Source organism: Gossypium arboreum, chromosome 2, assembly GCF_025698485.1.
Source record: "Gossypium arboreum isolate Shixiya-1 chromosome 2, ASM2569848v2, whole genome shotgun sequence".
Taxonomy (NCBI): domain Eukaryota; kingdom Viridiplantae; phylum Streptophyta; class Magnoliopsida; order Malvales; family Malvaceae; genus Gossypium; species Gossypium arboreum.
Genome location: NC_069071.1, coordinates 81188596 through 81213557, shown reverse-complemented (window position 1 = coordinate 81213557; position 24962 = coordinate 81188596). Strand labels below are relative to the sequence as shown.

Below are 24962 nucleotides of genomic sequence, written 5' to 3'. Positions count from 1 at the left end.
ATTCCTTCGGGACTTAGCCTGGATATAATACCAGCACGAATTCCTTCGGGACTTAACCCGGATTTAATTCTCCATTATCATGCACATATATATATATATATCATAGCACATTAGCATTTCATTTACATTACTTGAACACAAGCACAACATGCTTATCAACCATTCCACTTTCGGCTCAATAGCCACATACAAAGAACACGATTCCGTTTCGCTATCCAACATGATTTCTATAACCATTCGGCTACAGTCATATGTACAAATTATTTATTCCACTACGTAATTCAAGTAGAACCAATAGGTCACAATTTATTTATTATACTTATATACCATGATTTTATCAAATCATAAGCTAAGTTTCGTTACTAAAAGACTTACCTCGAATGTTTTGAATAGTTGCGGATAATCTACTCGACTGCTTTCTCCATTCCCTTATTTGATTTAGACCCCCTTTGCTCTTGAGCTTAATTAAAACAAAATAGATTTATTTAAATTACTTACTCAATTTTACTTCTTAGTAGTCACATTTGACAATAATATAAAACTCCAATACATAATATATTTTATAAAATATGTCATGAATCGATTTCATACTTCTTCAATCAATATATCTTCATATCCACAAACAAGGATTCATATAACTTATCATGTTTTCGTTTGCATGAATTCAACCATACATCCGATTGTCACTATAAGTACATGGTACATGCATAAGACACATATACATATATTCATACCTATATATGACTATCAAAAATTAATCATTTACCATATTACTTATTGCCATTTATCAACAATGCCGCACACAAATACATACATGCTCATACGCATATGATCCATTTATGATTAATATATAACCTAGTCAGCCCTAACTATGCAAACTTAACCTTCATATTCAATTCCATTTCATGACCGAATCACTTATAGATACTACCTAAGCCATCAACTACTTTAACACACAAACATTACTCAAAGATTACACTAGTTCACATTCGGCAAGTTTCACAAATACACAAGCCGAATTTTTCTATCATCTCAACTTCTAATATGAACATTAAACTATATCAAACATCACCCATTTGCAAATTTTTCATTAAAACTTGAAAACAACATTCATTCTCTACAAAATTCATTTGTAGCCGTATACTCATATCATTACTAAATTCCAAAATTTTAACATGGGCTAAGTAAAGAACTTAGTGATTAACTTAAAATAAGCTACCATTTCAAAATTTATCATAATTTACTAACCTTGTTTCAAGCTTAAGATGACCGAAGGTTTTGCCCCCTTTTTTTTTCTCTTTTCAATCGGCCAAGAAGAACAAAGATGAAACTTTTTTTTCTTCACCTTTTTTTTATTCATCAATATTATAAAAATTAGAAAGCCATTTAGTTGCCTTAAAACAAATAAATAATACATATATATTTTCATAAACATCAACATGGCCGGCCACTATAAACAAAAAGGGACATTTGACATGCAAGTCCAAACTCTTTAAAACATGCATTAATAAACCACTTATAAATTTATCTACCACATTTCAAAATTTTCTCACATAAGTCCTATTTAATAATTTCGCATACAATTGGAAAAATTACAGTATGAAACTTTCACACATGCACGTTCACATATAATAAGCATCAAATATGATGGTTAATTATTTTTACGACTCGGTTTTGTGGTCCCGAAACCACTTCCCAACTAGGGTCAGAATAGGGCTGTCACAGTACCTGTGTGATACTTTCATTCACCCCTCCCTTTTGTTACAAAGCTTATAATATTATCCATATCTATATCTTTACAAATATTCTAAGTCAGTTTCATCAATAAAATCATTCTCAAAGTATGAAACATTATAAAAGTCGCAAATTACTTTCCTTCGCACAAGATTGTATCCAAATATAACCTTAAGTATTTCTAGACTCATGGTCGTAGAGATGCGTACAACACTTGGACAATGAGGAACAAGCATTATCCTTCGAGATCATCCAAAATTGTTCCCATCGATGATATTTGACCAAAGGCCAAATTTCTTTTGGATCAAATCCCCTCTCCTAAATGAATTTGACTGAATGTTTTCCATTAAAGTTCATTGAAATACTTTTCAACATTCAGGGAGTTTGAACCATCGGTGGCTCCATTTCCATAGTTCAGCTAAATTTCCTAGGAGGCATTGTATTTCAACCTTAAGCAAATAATTCCATAGAGTAATAAAAAGGTTGAGTTTAGGAACCCTTAACCTTAAGTATATAGTCAAGGTTCATTTGAATTTCTTAGGAACCCTTAACCTTAAGTATATAGTCAAGGTTCATTTGAATTTCTTACTTGCCCACGATGTTCCTCTTCCTCATAGCACTGAGTATGATTGAGAAGTTTGTGAAAGGAGATTTGAAAAAAAATTAGGGGTTTAAGGTTTAAGAAGTGTTGAGAGATTTGAGAGAATTTGAGGGATTAGGGTTTAAGGAGTGTTTTAATTAGGAGTAAATATGATTTTAGGTTATAAAATAGGGTTTTAAAGGTTTCAAAATTGGGTAAAATTAATCTTTAAGCCACTGGGTTGCGCAATGGGTCGGGTCAACCTTGTAAAAACTTGCAGCGATGTTGTGTCACAACACATTTGCTAGTTTAGAGATTCTTAGGAACTGTTTGGTACGTCGCGACTTGCTATTGTGATGTCGCTATAATGACTCTGTTTCGGCCCAAAACTTCATCTTAAGGATGTTTCGATCTAGGGATAAACCTACATCAAATAAAAGGTTAAAATCTAAACTACATGGTTAGTTAGATATACAATAATTTACAAATATTATGCAGCAATTCAGAAATTTTAATTTGTACTGCTAGATTTATCCAACAGTATATCCAATTCATCAATGGATAATCTTTTTATTCTATTAGCACTAGTTCATAATCTGTTGTACCATTCCACTCTTACCTGTTTTTCTCGTTCCTTGAACCTATTTATTCTTTTTGTATCCATAAAAAGATGCATTTCCCTTGATTCGGTAATGTAAGAAATAGACAATTTTTTGCAATGCTCCCCTAATTTCCTCCCATTTTCCTCATTCAGGTTTGAAGGTTTCAGTCTCACCATTAATTTTCATTGTCAACTCATATTTCTTTAAATCAACGGTGGATTTAGAAGTGGCCAGGAAAGGTCTTCCTAGTAAGATAGGTATCTCACGATCTTCCTTAAAATCAAGTACTACAAAATCTACAGGAATGATAAAGCTTCGCACCTTGACTAACACATATTCTAGTACCCCTTTCGAGTGTTGTAAACTCTAATTTACATAGGTTTTCTTAGCAATTTATAACACCTTTTAACTTTAAAATAATATTAATTCCAAGTATTTGTTAATTAATTAGGTGAATTTTGTTTATATTCCGATGATGGGCATGAATTTATAAAACATGCAAATGTGCGCTTTATTGTATTAATTTTATGCATAAATTAAATTATTTCATGTTATTTATTAATGTCTAATATTTTATTATGCAGGAAGACCATGAAGTTGATATAATATGAAGCTTATTATAATTTTTGCATGGACATGAGCAATTCTACCATACTTGGACGGCAAAACCATGTAGATTGGGTAATAGAGATGTTACTTTGACCCACTTAAAAATGATGTTACATGGTGGGCAAGTCTGATTATTTAATGGGTTACAAAACCATCCAAGTAAGGGAAAGACAAGCGCAATTCGGCACAAGCATGTTGGCTGGCCAAAAATCAATTTTAGGATACTTATTGGAGGTCCCTACTATTGAAATTAAATTAGAAAAGAGCCCATGAAGTTTTCCCTTAAAATCATCCAACCCTTTCTTGATTTTAACATGATTTCATGCTTGAATCAAGTAACCATCATCCACCCTTTTCCATAATGTGTGACCAGCCAAGTAAGGGAGTAAACAGGGGGATATTTTTCACTATTTTTAGTAAACTCTCCCACCAACCTCAAGTATGAATACCCACTCCCATCTTACATATCTCTCATCCCTTACTCAATCCCCCATCTCTCATTTCATATCATTCTATAACGCCCTAAAATAGGGCCTAAGAGTTTAGGGGTATTTTAGGAATTTTAGCTCTTAAGTGCTAAAAATTTTGTAGCATGGTAAATTAAGATTATATTGACTATGGCATTTTAGCTACTAAATCAAATTTTGAAAAAGTGCTCTAGAAATCTTTAATTTTAAGAAAATGACTTAATTGAAATAGAGTCAAAACTATGAGTTTTTAAGAGGAATTAGCCCAAATTTAATATTTAGCTTATTTCCCCCCCCACCATCATCATTTCACGATAGGTTTTCCCCCTAAAACAAGCTTTGTCATCCCTTGCTATTCCCTTGCCACTTTTCTGGTTTTTTCTTCCCAAACCATAGCACTTTAATTTCCTAACATTCCCAAGCCAATTACGTTCATAAATCCCAAAGAAAAACACTCAAACCTCCAAAGATTCCATCATCTTCTCTAAACGTGGGTTTTTTAGATTTGTTTTAAAACTTGTCTAATCTTCCATCAAAGGTAATATTTCAAATTCTTATGAGTTTTTCATGATATCTAGTCCTTAAAATTGAAGTATTAGCTATTGAATCATAAGTTTTTAATACAAGTCAGAAAACAGAGTCATAAAATGGTGGATTCTACGATTTTAGGTAAAAATTTAGTTTTAAAGTGTTATTCCATTAGTTTCAATGTGATTAAGAAGTTTTTAAACTTACATTGAAGTTTTGTTAATGATTTCTCATGTTTTAATGAATTTTGTGAAAATTGTCTAAAAGATGTCAAAAAATGTCGATACCATGAACTAATCATTTTAGTTTAATTTAAATGTTAGGAATTAGGTGTAGATGATTAGTAAAATGAAAAAAAAATTGTTTTAGGCAAAAAGGTTAAGCGTAAACTAAGTTTTAAGAATTTTAACTTTGTTATGTTGATAGTTTTAAGCTACTTGGAAACTCAACTTAGGCTTGTGTTTTGGTTGGTTTGAGTGAATCCTTGGTCGTTATTTGACTTTTTATTTTATAATTGTTGTGTGTGAAGCCTTGGATTCATTAGAGCCTTCAACCAATTAAAGTAAGAGTTAGATTGAGCTTTCAACTTCTCGGTGAAAGGATTAGTGGTCAGTGTTTGGAATCATTGCTCATAGACACGAGTCATGTGTCATTTGGGAATTTAGTAGTAGCCTAAATGCCTACTCTAAATTCTGAGTGTAAGTTTTCTTGTATTTACATTATTGTGTCTTGTGTTCCTATATGATTATGAAATTGTGTTTAGTGACGAGAAGCTCAAACATGTGATATGTGAATATGGTAATTGCTGTGAAAAGTGCAAATGTGTACATGATATATATATGTTATATGAAAGTGATAGTGTTTTACAAAAGATGCTAACTTGCAGTGATAGTGCTCGGATAATCGGTAAGAAATATGTGTGTTAAATTTGATATTTTGGCCTGGTGATTCTTGAAATCGTTGGATATAGTTGGCATGCCATAGGATTGTGAGTACTCAGCTATATGTATAGTGATTTTGGGCGTTGAGGCCCTAGGACATGCTTGGAGGGATAATTGAAGGTGAGCTAATCTTCATTCAACGGGACATGTGAGGGGAAATAAGGAGAGTGTTCGCTATACACTCTATTTTTGGGACATGTTTGACTCTATGAGTCCATCTTTGCTGTGATAGAGATCCGCGTATTCGATAAGTGATGATAGAGCTCACTATAAGTTTCATAACTCAAGTGCCAGATTATTGTGTATTATATATATATGCGTGTGTTGTGTGATGAATGGATTAATAAATGTGGTTGCTATGCAAATTATCCGTATAAATGTTATGCAAATGAACTATTAGACGATGCATGTTAAAGTGTTTTAGGTTACTAAACATGAGACTCTAGTATTGTATATGTATGTAGTTTTGTGGATGCATGATGAAAAGTTTGCATTGTGGTTATTTCACTCATTCACTGAGCTTGTTTTTGCTCACTCATTCTTTTTAACATTTGCAGATTAGTAACGATTCAGTGTGGGCAGTGTGGTTGTCCTAGGGAATGATACAAGGAAGACTTATTTATTCTTTATTCTTGTAGGTGTTCTTTCAATCATTTTCGTATTGGGAAATAAGGCAATGTGGTAGACTTGTTTAGTGCCGTGATATGTTTGTATTATTTACCAACTTTATTTATTTCAGTCTTGGAAGTTTGTGGGTTTATATGTTGCTTATGTTCATGAACTTTAATGATGGCTTGATGTATCTTGGTTGGACACATTTTGATGATGTGAACTATCAAATTTAGTCATTGGATTGATTATTTATCGAAGTAAGTGATGCATGATGCTTAGAATCTATTTTGGAATGAGTTAATTGCATATGTTTATTGCATTTTTATGTCCAGGGGCAGAGGTATCAATATTAGGTATTTAAAATCATTACCTCTGTATTTTAAAACGTGTACTCGGGGTCAAAGTATTGATATTTCATGACAACTACCAATAATTTTTGAGATTTTGGGATTTAGTCGAGAAACAAAATGCAATTTTGGTATCATTTTTCCAGGTGGTATTGATACCCTAGTGTCAGTATAGATACCTACGGACACATTTTGAGAATTTTGCTAAACGGACCTTATGCATGTTAACGTATATTTTTAGGATTATTTTTTATATGGTTTGCATGTAACATTGATAACTAACAAGTATAGTTGACTTAAACATATACGAATACTAAAATAGAAGACACTTCGTTTAAAATGAACCTTGTTGTATATAACATGAGACGGTAGTGTGGCATACCGTATTTGGGTTTGGTGACCATACCGTTTATAGCATGTTACACATTCTTCCATTCTTCATTTCCTCTCTTCATTCCCACATGCATCCCACTGTTATTTTTTTTCTTAGCCAGCAAAACCTTGATAAGATCATCTTTTGGTCGACCACCTTGAGGAGCCGTTAGCAGGAGTAGCAAGAGGATCGAAGGAAAACATCTTAAATCAAAGTTCACGAGACTCCTGATTCAATAGAGTTTATTCTTTGTTCTTTTGAATTTAATCATGCTTGCAATATGCTTTGCTATCTTTTCAAAAATAATGGTAGCTTAGATCTGTTTAGCTAGGATGATTGCATTAATTCAAAGAATTTTGTTTAAATCATGTTTATAGTGTTTGTGCCTCAGTTGGTCATGTTTCCAATTAAAATCAAGCATGTATTGCGTTCATACATAATTAGATGCATTAGAATTAGCTAAGCGATCCTAACCAAATGATGGCTAATGGCCACAATAGTTGAAAAGTGAATGCTTAATTTAGATCCTAACTCGACTAAATTGAAGGTCCAAAATAACTTTAACGAGCTCTCTTATCTTGCATATTTTTTAGGTTTATGTGATTAAATTGTTTCAAACCTAACCTGTCCTTATTACTTCACATGAATTCTAAGAAACCCTTATTTTAATATGATCAGTAAAATGCATGTTTTACTAAGTAAATAATTCTAGAAGGACTTAATTTGGTTTCAAAACTCATGAAAGATCGAGTTGCCATGAAATATTTTTTTAACATTGTTAAGCATGATAAAAAATGAATTAAGTTGAATGATGTAATTATCCTAGCCTATTCATGTTATTGATTGTTGAATTTTGTGTTTTTGCTGCTAAACTCATTTCGTACATTTCACTTAGTACTTTGCATTTAGATTAAAATTGCATTAGGGATCATATTACATTTAGTAATTATTTTTACATCACTCCACTAAAACATATTGTATTTTTATTACCAAATTGTTAACTCTAATTTTACAATTAATTGATTAACATCTAAAGTCCCTATAGAGACGATAACTCTTTTAGTTGCTTATTACTTGATAATGATTGTGTACACTTGTACAAAACCATGCGTTACAAGTTTTTGACATCGTTGTCTAGGAATGTTGCATTAATAATTTTTTTGTGAAATTATTATTTTCAATTTGGTTTTTATCTTATTTTTATTTAATTCCTAACTTTACTAATTAATTTTTTATTCTTTATTTTTAGGATTTTATGAGCATAGATTGAATTGTCGATTTATTACCAATAGACCCTGAAATAGAGTGAAAATTTAGGCAAAGAAGAGGGGAATGATTAGGCCGGAGACAAGCCAAAATGAACCTTGGAAATCAAAACGATGGACAAGGAAATGGAGTCAATCATATGTACAATCCCATCCTTATTGCTGATGATAGGGATTGTACCATAAGATTGTACGCTGTGCCTCTTTTCAATGAGTTAAATCAAGGATTAGGAGGCCGAATATCGAGGCACCCCCAATTTGAATTTAAGCTTGTAATGTTTCAAATGCTTCAAACAATGGGCCAATTTAGTGGTATGCCCCTAGAAGATCCACATCTTCACCTTTGATTGTTCATGGAGGTGAGTGATTCCTTTAAGATAGCCGGTGTAACTGAAGATGCATTGAGGTTGAAATTGTAACTTTAGTGGTAAAGCTTTGTGCGACTTAGAAACAAGCATCAACTTGATGCCCAAATCTATTTTCAAGTTGTTCGGAATAGGTGAAGTAAGACCCACAACTGTGATACTCTAATTGGCGGATCGATCTTTAGCATACCCCGAAAGAAAGATCGAGGGTGTTTTGGTAAGAGTAGATAAGTTTATTTTTCTTGATGAGTTCATTGTCTTAGATTTTGGAGTAGATAAGGAAGTGTCGATCATCCTTGGACAACCTTTCCTAGTCACGGGAAGAACATTAATAGACGTGCAAAAAGGAGAACTCATCATGAGAATTCAAGACGATCAAGTAACATTTAATGTTCTTAAAGTGATGAAATTTTCCTGATCCGACGGAAGAATGTTCAGTGATGGAAGAGTTAAAAACTTTAGGAAGAGTTAGAAACTTTAATTTTTATGTAATGGGAGAACAATTTTGAAGAAGACCCATTGGAGAACACCTTAGGGTCTAAGCCACCAGAAGTTGAAAAAGGTAACAAAAATATGGCTTTGATGGAAGCCAAATTGAGGGACTATATTCAACTAGCACGATTTGAACCAATAGAGTTAGAAGTTCGGGAATTTACACAATCGAAGTTGTCATTTGATAAACCGCCTAAACTTGAACTTAAAGTACTTCCTTCCCATTTGAAATACGTTTATTTAGGTAACAGTTCTACTTTGCCTATGATTATTTCAACAGAACTGACAAAACACCAATAGGAGCAACTAATTGTTATTTTAAAGAAATTTAAAAGGGCAACCGGTTGTACCATAGTTGATATTTGAAGAATAAGCCCTTCCTTTTGTACGCATAAGATTATTTTAGAGTAGGGTGAAAGAGCTAGAATTGATGGGTAAAGGAGACTCAACCTTATTATGAAAGAGGTAGTGCGAAAGGAAGTGATCAAATGGTTAGATGTGGGAATTATCTACACTATCTCAGATAGTTCATGGGTAAGTCTGGTACAATATGTACCGAAGAATCGCGGAATCATGATTGTTGAAAATGAACATAATGAGTTAATCTCGATGAGAACTGTCACGGGTTGGAGAATCTATATAGATTATAAAAAATTGAACAAAGCTACTTAGGAGGACCATTTCTCGTTGCCTTTTATGGATAAGATGTTAGATAGACTAGTAGGTAATGAATTTTATTGTTTCTTAGATGGATATTCGAGATATAACCAAATAGTTGTAGCCCCATCAGATTAAGACAAAATGACTTTTACTTGCCCTACGGTACATTTGCTTTTAGCTAAATGTCTTTCAGTTTATGTAATGCACCTGCCACATTTTAGCGATGCATGATGGCAATATTTACTGACATGGTAGAGAATTTTGTTGCGATTTTTATGGATGCTTTTTCTATTTTTGGTGATGCTTACGATGTTTGTCTGAGTAATCTGGCTAAGGTACTAAAAAGATGCAATGAGACAAATCTTATTCTTAACTAGGAGAAATGCCACTTTATGGTTAAGGAGTGAATTGTCTTAGGATAAAAAATTTCTAGAACTGGGATTTAAGTTGACAAAGTGCAGGTGGATGTAATTGAAAAATTACCACCACCAGTCACTATTAAAGGAGTTTAAAGTTTCTTGGGCCATGCCAGATTTTACCGATGGTTTATAAAAGATTTTCAAAAATTTCTAAGTCTTTGTGTATATTGTTAGAGAAAGAAAATATTTTTTAATTTTAATAAGGCATGTTTGGAAGCTTTTGTAGAGTTGAAAAATCGGTTAATCTTAGCCCGAATAATTACTACACCTGATTGGAACTCACCTTTTGAGTTGATGTGTAACGCAAGCAATTTTGCTGTTGGAGCTGTGATGGGTCAAAGAAGAAACAAAGTGTTTCATCCGGTCTACTATGCAAGCAGAACCTTGACAGGAGCCAAATTCAATTACACAGTAATTGAAAAAGAACTCTTTGCTACAGTTTTTGCTTTTGACAAGTTTTGCTCTTATCTCATAGGTAAGAAAGTCACTGTATTTATCAATCATGCGACCATTAAATACTTACTCACAGAGAAAGATGTTAAACCAATGCTAATTCGATAGATACTTTTACTCCAAGAATTTGTCCTTAAGATCCAAGAATGAAAAGGTGTTGAAAACCAAGTAGCTGATCATCTGTCAAGGTTGGAACAAAACAAGGTAACTCCTTCACTTGTTCTAATTAATGAGAATTTTCCAAATGAGCATATCTTCGAGGTAAGTCGAATTCATGAAATACCTTGGTTTGTTGATTATGTGAATTATTTAGCATGTGGAATAATTCCTTGAGAAATGACATGTAACGCCCCGTACCCGAGACCGTTGCCGGAGTCGAACACGAGGTGTTAACGGACTTAATTCATTTACTTACACAGTTTATTTCGAAATTTCCAGGCAAGCTGGCTAACTGCATCACAACCACTTTAAAAATCATATCTCGAGTTCCAAAACTCAGAAACTGATTCCATAAATTTTTCCTGAAACTAGACTCATATATCCATCTAAAAAAATTTTTTCTAGAATTTTTGGTTGGGCCAATTAGTACAGTTTATTAGTTAAAGTCTCCCCTATTTCAGGGTTCAACTACTCTGACCTTCATGCATTACGACTTAGATATCTCCCTGTACAGAGCTTCAATACTTATGCCGTTTATTTTTAATGAAACTAGACTCAAAAAGAAATCTGTACATATAAATCATGACTTCTAATTGTCTCTGGTTTATTTATGGTGAATTTCCAAAATCAGAATAGGGGATCCAGAAAATGTTCTGACCCTATTTCATGAAAACTTAAACATCTCATAAAATACGGCTCATATGGTCATTTCGTTTCTTTCATATGAAAATAGACTCATCAAGATTCGATTACATAATTTATTCACTATTTAATTCCATTCCTACTATGTTTAGTGATTTTTCAAATTCACATCACTGCTGCTGTCAGCATCTATTCTAAGGTAAATTTTACCTATTTCATAATTTTCCATGAATCAATTAGTAAATTGACATACTTCATTTTCAAGTATAATCACGATTAGCCATGTCGTACGTAGCACCAATAGAACCATGATTGGCCATTTCAATGGCTAATCATTACCAACATTTCCACACCACTTAATAACCATATCATAAGACCATATATACAAAATGACCATAATGTTATACTTAAAATATACAAGCCATTTTCGCATGGCTATACGAATATACATTACCAAAAGATACTTAATTAACAACAAAGGTCAGCCCTATACATGCCATTATCAAAATTCAACTAAAAGAGTACCAAAAGGGATTAGATAGTGTGGACGACTTCGACTTTGACACTCCCGAGTCCGATAGCTGACGAACAAAATCTATAAAACAGAGAATTAAAGCAACAGAATAAGCATTTTGATGCTTAGTAAGTTTTAAGTAATGAAATTATTTACAACTAAAGTATAGCGTTCGTATGACTAAATGAATGATTGCGTATACGCATATTCCCAAAATCATGTTTACTTCACGCTTCAGCCATTATATTCATACACTCAGGATCAAACCTAACTAAAGGCCGGAAGCTTGTTAATCAATTGAGCGAATACTATTTAAAAGGAATCAACCTTTCCAATGCATATACGAAACATACCTTATCGTTTGGATTTATGAGCGTATTAATTGAAGTTATTACAGCAAGATCGCTCATTTCCAAACCCAAGTACCTTCGGGATTTAGTCGGATATAGCAACTCGCACAAATGCCTTCGGGACTTAGCCCGAATATAGTAACTAGCACAAATGCCTTCGGGACTTAGCCCGGATATAGTAACTAGCACAAATGCCTTCGGATCTTAGTCCGGTTATAGTAACTAGCACAAATGCCTTCAGGACTTAGCCCGGATACAGTAACTAGCACAAATGCCTTCGGATCTTAGTCCGGTTATCATCCGAATAATCATGCACATATATCAATAAATCATAACACATCTATATTTCATTTTCATTACTAGAACTCAAACACAAGACACTTATCAACCATTACCATTTTCGGCTCAATAGCCACATACAAAGAGCATAATTTTGATTGGCTTTATAACATGATCTCTATACACATTCGGCCACCAGTTATAAGTATAACTAATTACCTCGATATATAATTCAAGTAGAATCATTATATATCATGACTTAATCAAATCATAAACTAAGTTCCATTACTCAAAGACTTACCTCGGATGTTGTCGAACGACTTCAACGGCTATTCGATTACTTTTTCCTTTCCCCTATCCAACTTTGATCCTCTAAGCTCTTGAGCTAAATCAAACAATTTACCTCTCAATCAAACACAATCATACGGCATTCATATACATTTTAGAACCAATTCATTTGAATCAATTTACCACTTAAGTCTATCACCATTTCGCTTTCAAATTTGTGTACTTGGTAAGTCACATTAAACTACTACAAATATAACTTTAATACATATTTATTTTCGAAGGTCTCAATGACACAAGGTGTATACATAAGGCACTAACATACATATAAGTATATATATATATACTTATGTGGTGTTTATATTTTAGTCGATTACTTAAGTTATGCACAACCACGTATTTATATACACTCTCATATTCATTACTATGAATATTCCCGAATACTTAACACAACTAAGCTAAAAATTTACCCAATATCATCTGAATTAACTTCTACTTATACATCAAAATTTCCAATACAAAGTATTTAGCACCTATGCACTTAAACCGGATTAGCAAACACCCATAGACCATGACCGAATGCCATTTAAACACAAGTCAACAAGATCTCATGATTTCAAATCAAACTCTTAACAAGAATGCACAATGCCGAACCCTTAGATGATTAAACATCTAATTCAGACAATTTTAGAACATCTAAACGGCACTTGTTCAAAACATTAAACAATTACATGTTCGGCTATTACCATAGGTGCATTAGAAATTTATACTATCAATAAGCTCAACTTCTTGCAACAACAATTTCTTCCTCAAAGTTTAAAGGCTAAAATCAAATTATCTCCTCATTAACCATAACCGAATGTGCCATACATCCATCAAGATTCAAGATTTTGGCATGGGCTAAGTAAGAAACAAGATGATTAACCTAAAACAAGCTTGAATTTCAAAACAAATCTAACACCTTTCACTAACCTTTCTTCTCGTTACATGACCGAAAGTCTCCCCTTCTTCTTTTCAATTGGCAAGGAAGAACAAAGATGAACTTTGTTTTCTTCACCCCCTAATTTTTATTACTTTATTGCTAACCCTTTTATTTTATTATTTTTAACACAAAATATTAACACAAAATATTTATAATATGTTTTAACCCATAGCATGGCCGGCCACTATCTAAAATTTGGGTAATTTGACATGCAAGTACAAGCATTTTCTAACATGCATTAATAGGCCACTTTGACATTTGCCTAGCACAATCCTAAATTTTCTCACACAAGTCCTATTTGATAAATTTCACATACTATTTACAAAATTTAAGCATGAAATTTTCACACGTGCATGTACATATATAATAAGCATTAAATATGACTGTTAATTATTTTCTTATGGCTCGGTTTCGTGGTCCCGAAACCACTTTCTGACTAGGGTCAATTTAAGGCTGTCACATGACATACCAATAAAGGAAAAAATTATTTCATGATAGTCGGTATTATTTCTGGAAGGATTCGTTTTTGTTTAAACAATATGTAGATAACATAATCAGGAAGTCCGTAGCCGAAAGTGAAATTGATGAAATTTTGTACCACTACCATTCATTGCCAAATGGGGGACACTTTGGTGGCTCTCGCACTACAGCGAAGATTTTGCAAACAAGATGCCAAAGGATCAGAAACATATCAAGGGGGAATGAGATGCCCTTGACAAACATTTTAGAGGTAGAATCATCTGATGTATGGGGCATTGATTTTTAATGCCTATTTTCTTCTTATGGTAAGAGGTATATCTTAGTAGCTATGGATTATGTATCCAAGTGGGTTGAAGATGAGGCATACCCAACTAATGATTCTAAGTTTTTCATGTGATTCCTATATCAATATGTATTTACACTGTTTGATACTCTTAGAGCTATAATTAGCAATAAAGGGTCTCACTTTGTAAACAAATGGCTTAAGTGGTTGCTTGACAAGTACAATGTGAAACACATGATTTTCCCATCATCTACAATCAAGTGGGCAAGTTGAAACCATGAAATTAGACGAATTTTTCAAAAGGTAGTGCAACCTAATAGAAAAGATTGGTCCTGAAGGCTCGACGATGCTCTATGGGCCTATCAAACTACTTCTAAGACGCCATTAGGAATGACTCCTTATTGGTTAGTCTTTGGAAAGGCATGTCATTTGTTGCTTGAGTTGGAAAATAAAGCTCAGTCAGCTCTGAAACAATTAAATTTGGATCTTAAGCAAGCTACTGAGAGAAGAATGTTACAGCTTATTGAGCTTGTAGAGATAAGGTTATTTTCGTACGAGAATGCCAAGATGTACAAAGAAAAGATTAAGAGATGGCATGGCAATCATATACAACCTCTTGAATTCAAAGAATGTCAAAAAGTGTTGTTCTTTAATTCAAGGATTAGGTTATTTCTGGGAAAGCTCAAATCATGATGGAAAGGACCTTATACCATTCACAAAATTTATCCATATGAAGCTGTAGATTTGTACGACAACAATGTAAGTATATTTAAAGCTAATAGTCAACGTCTCAAACATTATTGGGACGGTGAAATTGAGCGATTAAACCCTTGTTCAATTTAATAGACTCTTCATTTTTCATAATTTTGTTTTTAATAAATGGCGTACTTCAAAATTATTTTCTTGAACTAATACATTAAATTAAATCTGTCTAAGGAGATTGGAACTAAAGCGACACCATTTGTGACCCCTCCAACCTTTCCCGGGATATTAATTTAATGTAATCTTCTGAGAATAAATTTTCTAAGTAGGCCAAAAGAAATTTTTTATTTTTATTTATTTGTTTATGCTTAATAAGAGGGTCAATTTTACCCAAGTACTAATTAGTTTATTTTTCTAGTTCAGTAAAATTTTTAAGTGCAGCAAAATAATTGCAGTTTGTGCTCGAGGCCCAGAAGAGTGAAGAGAAAAAATTTACCCATGCAATTGCCATCCAAAGGGTTCCCCAAAACCTTAAATTTGCCTCCACATATATTTCCCTCCATGCTTGCCACCCAAATATTTCCTTGTAGCTAAATTTTTGCTACAAATGTACCCTAATCCATCACTATATAAACCACTTCACTCCTTTATAAAATTCGTAACAACTAAACAATTAGCTTTCCCTAATTTTCTTCTCTTAGCCGTCGGCCTCAAGTCCCAAAAGCCTCTCCTCAATTTTCTTTCTTTACTGCAAGTCCTTATTTTTTCCACTATGAGTCTTTTGTCGAAGCAAACCTATCACCGTTGTAAATATTCTTTTGCCACAACACCTTGCCAATTTCTTTCTCCCTTTGCCGAAATCTTGCCTATTTTTCGTGAAAAATACCATGTCTTACAAAAAAAACTAGATCCTAAAAGACTTCTGTCGAAAATTCGATTGTGATTTAAGATGAATAAGCAAGGGAAAGATTTGATTCTATCTTCAAGAATCATCCATGATGCTGGAAAAAGGTTTCAATTTGGAGAGCAATGACAAGATGGTCATGCCTTTGTCGATTTGAAAGACTATTAATGCTTTACATTGGAATCAATTATGTGATGCACGATCAATGCCTGAAGAGGATTTAGTGCAAGAGTTCTATTCCAACTTAACCATGCCAGATGCTAATGAAGTTCTCTTTCGTAAGAAGAAAGTACCCCTTACTTCTAAGTCCATTAATGATTTGTTTAACTTACCTGATGTTGAAGAAGATGAATACTTTGTCATGATGACAAATATCAATTGGGATTTTCTTTAATAGGTTCTTAATGTGGTTACAAATTCGAGATCCCAATAGATTATAAGAAAGTATGGCAGTCATTATTATCGAAGGGAATATTTAAATCCAGTGACAAGGTATAGTTCTACTTTATTCGATAAAGCTTCATGCCTATCTCACATAGTTCCACCATCTCGATGGAATAAATGCTTTTATTGTATGCGATTATGACAGAAAGGTCCATCAATGTTGGGAGAATTATTCTCAAAGAGATCCAGGATTATGCTTGAAAAAAGGCAGGAAGTGCCTACTTTCTATCATTGATTACTTCACTTTGCTTAAAGGCCTAAGTAAGATCGAAGGCAAACCTGAATGACCGTTATGTTCAAGGTTGTATGACAAGGCATGACCTTGAAAGGTAAGTGGAGAACGTTGAATTGTTGAAACAAGTTGAGCCAAATGAACCGAACAAACTAGAATCTGATAAGTCATCATCCAAATTAGAACTAAAAGTTGACTCAATAAATGACACAGAAGTAGAAATCGAAGAGGAACCAAATAGCTTTGAACCGAGCGTGGAACCAAATGTTGCTAAACCAGTTGAGCCAAGTGTTAAATCTGAGTTGACTATTCCAATGCCCACCTCGTCAGATACTATAAATCAAAATTTTCAACTATGATGGATATGTGAAAATTCATGCACAATCAACAACAAGCTTACTGGAGAGATGCAAAAATTAGAGATGATTGCATACGAAGTACTATGAAGAATATCTCTAACACTTTTGTTCCCGAGTTCCCAAAGTCATATCTTCGAAACATGGTAAGAAGAGATTGTGGGATCAAGTGCGACAAAGAAGGGAAAAAGAAAAAGACATAAATGATGACACGAATAAAAATAGGGGAAATTTTTTTTCTTAACATTTATTTATTTTTAGGCATTTATATTTCTTTCATAGTTAGTATTTTGCTTTCACACAATAAAATTGCGAACATGAATAAAACAAGCTCAATGTCTCTTTTCTAATAAAAATAAAATTAATGTGGTAATGCGAATGAACATGCCTAGGATTGGATTGTTGAGAAAGACTTGGTACTTAAGCAGTCTTCATGACTTACCTCTCTTGCTTGCTTTCCTACCTGGTATTTAGTTCTCATTCATTACTTTACTTACGCAATGAGGACATTGTTTTTTTTTTAAATAGCATGAATTTTAAAGTATGTCTCAATTCTTTCACATGAGTATGTTGAAATAAAATAATGTTCAGATAATATTTTTTTTCATAAGTTAGCTCAAATGCAAGTATGATTTCTGATTTTATCTGAGTTTTTTATGTTATCCTAAGTTATGGAATGCTTATATGTTCTTAGGTCTTATGTAGCCTTTTTCCATGAAAATTGAACTTCTTTTGAAATAGACTTGCATGAAGGTTTAAGTCCTTAAAATTGACTTATTAACTTTCTTGACGCGAAATCCTAGGAGGTTGATAACTCTTGAAAAGAGTTATACTTCAAGCCTCTAGATTGAATTAATTATTTTTAATTAAGTAAATATATTTTCATTTTTAGATATATTTAATACATTGCATAGAAAAGCTTGGATTGTGCTATAAATGTTATTATTTGTTAGTTTTATTATTGGGGAAGAAAGGTGTTGGTTATGTTGGCAGCAGGTGTAGGATGAAGAAGAGAAGAAAAAAAGAGTAGGAAAATGAAAGAAGTTAAATATTGTCATGGCAAAATGTTTGTTAGATTTCAAATAAGAATGCTATGGAAATTTTTGAAAGATGACGCGACACTTAGTCCACGTCACTCTCAGCTAGCTGTACTTGTAATAGATAAACTACCTTGGAAAAAGTGGAAGCAAAAGGTGTGTGCTGAGAAGGAGGGACCTACCCTATGAAGGACGAAAGAGAAAAGAAAAGAAGAGGGGATTCGGGGAGAGAGAAGAATTGGAGAACAATTTTTTTTCTCTCTACATCAGATTCTCATAAAAAATCTCAGAGAAAAAGAGAGGAGAGGGTAGCAGCTTATAGAGCAGAGTAGTTACAGACGCAAGGAAGGAGAAAAGAAATCTGCACTGGTTTTTGAATCAAATCTCATTATTAAAGTGAAAGCTAGAGTAGAGAGAGCTTCTTGCAGTTTTGTCTTTATTTTTTGATTTGAACTTTGTGATTCATAAACTTAAATGATGAAGTTGAATGGTTTTTTTTTTTTGGATTTGAATGTCCAACCCATGAGCTAAATCTCATCGGATTATTTGGGTGAATTCTTGTTTTTTTTAATGCCCATGGCTAGATTTTGAGTAGAGTACTATTTCGTTCGATTTGTGATTATTTTAAATGCATGCGTGGAAGCTCTAGACATAGATGACTGCATGTTATGTTATTAAATCTAATTTAATTCTAGAAAGACTAAATAGATTGGATTATTATCGAATGATACAGGAAAATATTCGAAAGAATATTTATAGCACTCTAGACATAAAAGTTGCAATCTATACAAGGAAAAGGAAGAACAAATTGTATATCATTCTAGAGTTCTGTAGACATACAAAAACTTAGAATGATAGCTTAAAGTCTGGCTCTCGAAAGAAGCAGACTGTAGTAGTGAGTCCCTAAGCAGTAAAAGGGTCAAGATTTTGCCATGGCATTATTCAATATAAAAATAAAGCCTGAGTAATTCCAACCTTTATCATTCAATAGTACAAATCTTCCCCACTTAATCTGTGACAATTTCCACAGCATTTAAATTTCCCTAGCATATTTTCATTCATAATTGATTTTATTAAGTCATCCATTAAATTTCTTTATCAATTTGTCATATGTTTCTTTTGCTTAATTTATTAGTCAATTTCATAATAATGGCATAACAAATTATTTTAATCAATTCTGATCCCTATGGAGATGATACTCAGTCATCACTTTATTTCTTGATTTGACATGTATACTTGCACATTGGCATTACATATTCACACACGACAAGGCATAAAAATCTAAACATGATTTAGGCATATCTTTTTTAGATCGTTTGAGCCTTTCAGGCCTACCATATGAATTTGACCCTTGAAGCCTTAATTTTAGCCTTAAAGTCTATTTTATTGCTATTTACCTACATCATAAGCCATGCTACTATCTTTTTAAAATTCTATCTTATTTTTGCACCTATCTTAACTATATTTGTCTTTGTGAGCAAAGATTGAGGAAAAATTCAAAAAGATGTAAATGTTATTCATATGTTTAAAAAAAAGAAAAAAAAAAAGAGAAGCTCTATTCAAATGTCAAGTAAAAAGAGAAAAAAATATATAAAAATATTGGGCATATGCTTCAAAATTAAGTTTGGGTGGGGGTGAAAGACCCATTAGTAGGAAGGATGTAACAACCCGTTTTTAGTCAAATCAGAATAGTGCTTTTGGAACCACAAACCTGAGATCAAAATAATTATTTTATTATTATTTTAATTTTTACCACATGATAGTATGATTGTGTGAAAGTTTCGTTAAGAAATTTTATAGTTTGAGCATTCAATTTGATAAAAAGGACTAAATCGCGTAAAGTGTAAAACTTGTGTTATATTACTTAAAAGTGTCTAAATCCTTATATTATAATTAGACCATTTTTTTATCACTGGACAAATATGGACATATATTAAGTGTTTTAAATAGGTAATTAGTAAGGTTAATGTTGTAATTTAATAAATTAAACAAGGTAAATATAACAAAAAAAATATGTCATCTTCTTTAGTGTATTTCCATTGAAATTCAACCTAAATTAACCATGGGAGAAGCTTGATATTCGGCCAAGCTATTCTTCATGCATGTGAGTAGTTTTTCATCCTGTTTTTAATGATTTTTATGTTTTTGATATTGTTGTAGCTTAATCTAGCTAGCCCAGGGACTAATTTACAAAATTTTTAAAGGTTTAGGGCTTTTCAATTGATGAAATAGCATGTGTTATGAGGTTTAATGGTAGAAAATGTATGCTTGTTGTTAGATAAACAACATTTGTAAAGTTATTTTTGACAAAATTGTCATTTAGGGATTAAATTGAGAAATGTTGAAATTTTGTGGTTAAATTGTGAAATAAATCAAAAATATTGGCTGCTAAAGACTTAATTGAAATTCTTCTAGCATGGGTATAAGTTGAATTTCATGAATTTGTATTTTTATGAGATAAGGACTAAATTGTAAAAATGTTGAAATATTAGGGGAAAAAGTGTAAAGTTAACTTAATATGTATTTTGGATTAAATTGGATAGAATGATAATTAAATAAGTTAATTTTGATTATATTTAGATCAAGAAAAGTGCAATTCAGATTTAGATCAGGGGAAAAACAAAGTATCAGACTAATCGACTTATTTCGTCGTTTTTGCAATCGAGGTAAGTTCGTATGTAATAAGCATTGTTGTATTTGTGTTTAAATGCTTTAATATTGCATAAATTGTGAATATGACCTTGCGGACACATTCGACGATGATTCAGTATTGAGAAATCTCGGTTGAACCTTAGGAATAGATTAGGATACGAATGACATGTAATTAAGGATTATGTGATTTGGGTGCTAGTCCGTACGTCCTACCGGTGGCTGAGTTATCCGGCATGTCTTGCGGATACTCATCAGCTTGTGTGAGCAGACCCGTTGATAGCTCGAGAGTGAGCGTTATATGTGATATGAGATTGAGATAGCTTCGGCTACATATGTGGCATTTAGGGTGCGAGTTTCCCAGGTATCCAATAGTATTACAAATGGTTCAACGGGAATATAAAGATATTGATGTGTATTAAATTGATACGAGATGGTACAGGTATGTACATGAATCGTATAAGCTTTGAATCGAAGAAACTTGTGAAATTCTCATTTAACCTTGTGATTGAATATGTGATAGGTTTGTATATTTATTTGAGTTGTATATTGATATGATCAATTATTTAAATTGTGTCTATATGGTAAGATGATTATCATATGAGCTTACTAAGCTTTATAGCTTACATTGTTTATTTTTTCGTGTTTTATAGTGAAATCAAAGCTAGCTTGGATTCAAAAATTGTCGAAGACCTCATCACACGATCAAGCTATCATTTTGGTACTTTTGAATCTATATTTTTGGGACATATGGCATCTATAGGAACTTTGATCATTTTGGTATATAAATTAGTAATGAATCTAGCCATTTGGATTGGCTTGTAAATGTTTAATGTTTGGTTTGGTATATAGCTATGAGAGTTGGCTTACTTTGGTTGAATTGGTTGAGTATATATATGCAAATAGCCTTTATTATGCATATGGTAATTGTATTATAAATGCTTGTGATGAAAGGTAGTTTGTGAATTGGTAAATTGTGTATCATATGTTTGATAAGTTGAGTTTGGTATGTATGTGATTTTAGGTAAAATGATGCTTAAATGAGTGGAGTCTTATTGCTAATTTTAGATTTTGAGTTTTGGTATGAAATTGAATGGCACATTGTGGTATTTTGGTACTTTGGATTGTTGGTCTTGTTATGGCATGAATTAAACTTATTGGAGATTGGATGAATGCCTATTTGTGCCATTTTGTGTGCCATTTGGTTTGGTGTACGTGTATGCAAATTTGGGTGGCAAAATGGATTTGTAAATAGTCTATTTTTGTCCACATGGGTAGAGACATGGGCGTGTGTCTCAGCCATGTGTGACACACGATCAAGTTACACGACCATCTGTCCCTTGGTGTTGAACTAAAAATCAAGTCATTATGCTCCACACGGCCCAGCACATGGGCGTGTGACTTGACCGTGTGGCATAAGTCAGTATACCCTATAGGTTTGGCATGGCCTAGCACACAGCCTGTGATAAACCATAATTTATATATATTTTTATCCCATGCTTAGCATATTTTTGGAAGAATTATCCTTAGATTTGGTGAATTTGATGCTCCTAATCCTTTAATTTCTTGTTTTATACTTAGGTGAGGATAGGAGAGTAAAAATAGCAAGAAACGGACCAAAAACAGAGAAAATTGGCCAACGTGGGAAATCAACACGGCCTGAACTTTAGTACACGGGTAGACCACATGCCCGTGTCTATTTAACAGAATCTAAACACGGTTTGAAGCACTCGTACACGGGCGTGTCACACGAGCGTGTCCTTGTTGAGCCCAAGTCTAGTTCTATTCAAAAAAGGCCACCCTTGAGGGTTTTGAAGCATTCTAAAGCCTATATAAACACCCCAAGAGGTACTTAGAACAGACACGGAGGGTAGGAAGCAAGGAATTACTCGAAGAAAGCCGATTGATCCATCTCAGAAGCTGGATTCTCCTTCAAGACTAAAGATCTCCCTTCAATTCCCTTCAAGAGTTTTTGGGTTTTCTTTATGTTTTGTTATCATTATTCTTTTGAGATGTTTTCCTTCACATTTATGAGCTAAACCCCCCAAATATCTAAGGGGAATGAAACCTAAGACGGATCTTGTTATTATTTTCTGAATTATATGATAAATATTTGATTTGTTATTAATTATGTGTTCTTAATTCTTATTTTAATATTCCAGGATACTAATACAAGTATTGATGTGCTTATTCAGAGGACCAAAAGTCCCTGTCTAAGAGTAGATCTAGCATAATTGAGCAGAGTTGATTGCACACCTAGACATAGGGTGACATAATTTTGCCGAATTAGGGTGAAACCTAATAAAGGAATCCATAGATCGAGTTAATACAAAACTAGGGATTTTAATTAGAAAGAGATTTCAATTAATCAACCTGGGGTTAGACATTGTTAGTCTCGAGAGATATAATAATATAAATTAGGGATTTCTACGGATCAAGTCAAATGAATAAATCGTCTAATTTAGAGTCAATAACAAGTGAAGTCTAGGTGGATTTTTCCTTTGGGTATTGTTCAAATCATTCAGTTTTCCCAAAAGTTATTTCCCCAATTTACTTTCTGTGCATTCTTAGTTTAGTAATTAGTTTAGATAAAACAAGCCCCTTTATTTTTAGGCTAGATAATAAAAAGAAAGTTAATACTAGTACTTTTAGTTCCTTTAGGTTCGACATCCCGATCTTGCCATAAGCTATACTACTGTTCGATAAGGTGAACTTGCCTTTGTCATGATAATAGTTAGTTTTCAAGAACGAACATTCATAAATTATAAAACTTATCACAATTTGTTCACACCAAGTTTTTGGCACCGTTGCCGAGGACCTAAGATATTAGGAACACTTAATTTTTATTACTTTAGCCATTTATTTTATTGCAATTTAAATTTTATTTTGATTTTTGTTACTAAATTTTATTCCTTCTGGCAAGTTTTTATAGTTTATGACTAGAAGAAACCCATCGGGACCATTACTTTTTGATAGTGAGATCGATCGGGCGCAGCTTGCAGAAATCAAAGAGAAATAAGGTGAAGCCTAAGATACACAGAGGAAGAGCAAGAGGATGATATTTCCACCACAACCGAGGAGATGGCTGAAAATCAGGAAAACCCACTACCTCCTGCAATTGCTGCTGATCTAGTAAATCAGAATCCTGCTCCACACACTATGTATGATTATGCTAAACCTACTTTAATAGGAACTGAGTCAAGTATAGTTAGGCTTGTTGTTGCTGCAAATAATTTTGAACTGAAACCTAACACGATTCAAATGATACAACAGTTTGTTTAGTTTGATGGTCTGCAGGACGAGGACCTAAACACTCATTTGGCAAATTTTTTGGAATTCTGTGACACTTTTAAAATCAATGGCATTTCTGATGATGCCATTCGCCTTCGGTTATTTCCCTTTTCGTTGAGGAACAAAGCTAAACAGTGGTTGGACTCGTTACCATGAGGGTTAATCACTACTTGGGAACAAATGACCGAAAATTTTTTACTTAAATATTTTTTGCTGGCTAAAATGGCTAAGTTGAGGAATGATATCTCTTCTTTTGTGCAGATGGATCTAGAAACACTCTATGATGCATGGGAGAGATACAAGGATCTATTAAGAAGGTGCCCTCACCATGGGTTACCTTTATGGTTGTAGGTTCAAACATTTTACAATGGTGTGAACCCCTCAACATGACAACTTATCGATGCAACTGCTGGTGGGACTATCAATAACAAAACACCTGAAGTGGCTTACGAATTTATTGAACAGATGTCACGGAATAACTATCAGTGGCAAGTCATGAGAACAAAGCCGACAAAAGTAGCCGGTGTTTTCAACCTCGATGCGGTTATTATGCTATCTAACCAGGCAGAACTTTTAAATAAAAAGATTGACGGTTTATATGGTTCTACTCAGGTACATCCAGTGATGAGATGCGATTCAAATGGAGAAGGAGTACACACAGAATATCAATCCTTCAACCCAAACACCGAGGAGGAAACAAGTTCAATATATGGGTAACAATAATTTTAAACCTCAAAATAACCCATACAGTAATCTTATAATGTAGGTTGGAGGAACCATCCCAACTTCTTGTGGGGTAGTCAAGGGAATTAAAGGCCACAACATCCTCTAGGTTTTCAACAACCACCTTACCAATAGGAAAAGAAGCCAAACCTTGAGGAAATGCTAACAAGGTTTATCTCGGTGTCAGAAACTCACTTTCAGAA

The 24962-nt window shown here is 33.2% G+C and overlaps 1 non-coding gene across 1 annotated transcript; it reads right to left on the bottom strand.

The window, feature by feature from the left end:
- Window positions 1–24264: 24264 nt before the first annotated feature.
- Window positions 24265–24371, bottom strand: LOC128289527 (small nucleolar RNA R71). Its single transcript, XR_008279172.1, has one exon. It is a non-coding gene; the product is annotated as a small nucleolar RNA R71 (small nucleolar RNA).
- Between the last annotated feature and the right edge of the window lie 591 nt (window positions 24372–24962).